This window comes from Anthonomus grandis, chromosome 3 (genome assembly GCF_022605725.1).
Source record: "Anthonomus grandis grandis chromosome 3, icAntGran1.3, whole genome shotgun sequence".
In the NCBI taxonomy this organism is placed as follows: domain Eukaryota; kingdom Metazoa; phylum Arthropoda; class Insecta; order Coleoptera; family Curculionidae; genus Anthonomus; species Anthonomus grandis.
In genome coordinates this window covers 1219618-1222810 of record NC_065548.1, presented here as the reverse complement: position 1 = coordinate 1222810, position 3193 = coordinate 1219618, and the positions used below count along the sequence as shown (strand labels likewise).

Genomic DNA, 3193 nt, shown 5'->3' with positions numbered 1-3193 from the left:
CCCGATTAATTCGCTTTAAAAGGTTAAAAGTGTTTCTTGTAAATGGGGGAATTTTCAATCTTATCGGGTCGTACCGAGAACCCGTTTAGTTTGAATTAACGTTGATGAAATTGAAATTCCCCGAGGTCATGCGACTATGTGGATTTCGCATATGGTTATTATTTAATTTGTTGTTGTTGTTTATAAAAAATTCAGTGGTTAAATGTGTGAGATAATACAATTGTTAGAAGAACCAAAATGTAATTTTTAAACGAGAAAATGCGATGAATGAATACACTTAGATAACTGTATTATAATAAGGTCTTGAGGTAAATAATAATTTTAAAATTTCATTTAAAAAACCCTCATCAACACACCAAGGGATCAACAACATGAATGTAAAATTAGGGCAAAGATAGAAATTGAAAAATCAATTAACATTAAACAAAATTTAAACTCTTTAGAATTAAACGCTTAAAAGACACTTAAATCCGATAATACTATTAAAATATTTCCAGCCGATAAAGGTAATGCTACTGTTCTTTTAAATAATAACACATATTTATGAAAATAAATTAAATTTATTAGTTAATGATGGTAATTATTCTAAATTATCTAAAGATCCTACAGAAAAAAATTGAAAGACAAATTTATAATTTACTTAAAAAGCATAAAAACCAATTTTCTGATGTTGATAGATTTAAATTCCACATAATAGTAAAACATTACATTTTTATAGTTTACCAAAAATACATAAAATAAATGTTCCTTTAAGACCTATAGTTAGTAGCATAAATTCACTTGCTCATTGCCCCCTCTTGCAAAATATCTTAACTCCATACACTAATAATTCTGATTGTAAGCTTTTTTACTAATATTCCCGTTGACAAAACAAGAGACGTTTATTGTTCAGATAATAAAAAAATTATCCGATGTTACTATCCCTCTACTTTATAGAAAACCTGTAAAATTAACACTAGATTTAAATAATCCTATAACATAATAAATTTAAATTTTATTCAAACTGACGAGAATCGCGAATTTTCAAACATACAAGAAGCACGATACAAGAGTAATTACTGTGCAATAAAAAACGGTCCAATTTTCTCTACTTTTCACTACTTCATAGAAAACTCATAATTTTATAATAAAAATAACATACGTGACACTTTGATCAAATGTTGTTATATAAACTTCTATAGATCCTTGACCTATTTCCGGGGAAAATAGAATTTTTTGCATAAGTGCTACTCGTCCTCCTTCGAAACTCAAGTTCTTGGAATATTTTTTACGAATTTCAGAAAATTATAAATCTATAAATTTTTTTCCTTGTATTTCGTTATGTAGTCTCTCTGTTCTTTCTTGTTATCTCTAGGTAATATTTGCACCAATTTTTTAACATTTGCCAGGCATTTTAAGTGATTTTTCAAACTCTTTTAAATTCTCAGAAAATTAAACAAATTGTTTGAAAAAATCCAAAATCTATTCCAGGCAGTTGAGAAACAAATTTATTTCAAATAAATAAATTATTTTTAATTTTTATTTAAAACGATTAAGGTCATGAATTTTCAAACAAAACAATCATTATATAAGCGTTCATTGTTCAACAAAAAACTGACTTAAAAAATTGCATTTTCACTTACTTGCGATATAATATGGCATGATTTTTATAGCGATACACCTTGATTTCGACTAATAAAATGAGATTTTTTCACGTTTTTTTCTCGAAAACTTTAAAGTTATGTGAAAATAGTATTGATACAAAAACTATAGATTTTTTTTTAACTTAATAATTTTCTTAAAAAGCATTTTTTTTCTCAGGAAATTATTTTGTGCAAAAAAAAAACGTTTTCATTAATCCTTTCCTTACAACCCCCCACCCACTTACCAGTAAGAAATTCCTTTAAAAAATCATTGTTTTCCAAAACAATACTCATAAATAACAGCTGGTTCCGTTGTTAATATCCAATCTAATAACACAGTTTATTTAAATTTTATATAATTATATTTATGTATTTCTAATGAATATTTAATACAAAAACAGTGCTATTAGATTGGATAATTTAAACGAAAAACGATGATATTTTAAAAGAATTTTTTACTAGGTAACTCTTTGGGGTGGGTGGGGGGGTTATGGGTTGTGTCAATGAAAAAAATGTTTTTTTTGGAGAAAATATATATTCAATACCTAATTTATTAATAGTTTATTTCAATTTGATATAATTTTATATATAAATATTTAATATAAAAAAAGCGTTATTAGATTGAATGATATGGACAAAAAACAGTGAATTTTCAGAAAAATTTCATAAATAAGATATATAAATACCGTGTTAATTTTTAAATGCCGAAGAAATTTTATGACTATTTTTAATTTAAAATTGGTTACTATTTATCTTATTTTACCCTATTTCCTACTAAAAAACGCTTTCAATGCGTTTCAAGAAAATTATAACTAATAAAAAAATCTACAGTTTTTGTCTCTATACTTTTCTCACATAACCTTAAGGTTTTCGAGTAAAACGTGGAAAAATCCTACTTTATTAGTCGAAATCAAGGTGTATTATAAAATGGTGTATGTGAAAGTTATGCCATATTTTACCGCATTTAAGTAAAAACGCAATTTTTTAAGTCAATAAATTTTGAAGCAATTTCAGCTTTTTTTAGTTCTCGACAACATTGTGTAATTTAAAAAATACAGTTTTTTAAGTTACAACTATTGGTATAGTTATCAACCATATATGGTCAAGGTATATTTATCAAACTGTAGAATATACGTATATCATAGACAGTTCTAATTACACAAGGGAGAAAATTTCGGCATTTAAAAAATTGACAAGGGATTTACATATCTAGTTTTCAAACTCGATCATTACATCTGAAATATGTGTTCAAATTATTTAAAAACTCTTTTAATTATCATTGTTTTATAGTATATTAGTTTTATTATTATTTTGTGTTTTCTAAACTGTTTTCTATAAATAAATGAAAACCAGAGGAAAATCGGACAGTTTTTGTTTGAAAATTCGCGACCTTAATCGGTTTATGTAATAATAAGAAATAATTTATTTATTTGAAATAAATTTATTTCTCAACTGCCTGGAATAATTTTTTTGATTTTTTTAAACAATTTGTTTAACTCTCTGAGTCTGAAAAAACCAAAAAAATTACTTGAAATTCCCAAAATTAATAAAAAATAATATAAAATGCCTGG

General features: G+C 25.2%; 2 protein-coding genes across 2 annotated transcripts in view; both read left to right on the top strand.

Moving 5' to 3' along the window:
• Positions 1–3193, top strand: part of LOC126734705 (agrin) — a 323970-nt gene that overhangs the window by 47448 nt on the left and 273329 nt on the right. The gene's annotated exons all lie outside the window — the stretch shown is intronic.
• The window catches only part of LOC126734704 (uncharacterized), a 228845-nt gene that overhangs the window by 55328 nt on the left and 170324 nt on the right, over positions 1–3193 (top strand). The gene's annotated exons all lie outside the window — the stretch shown is intronic.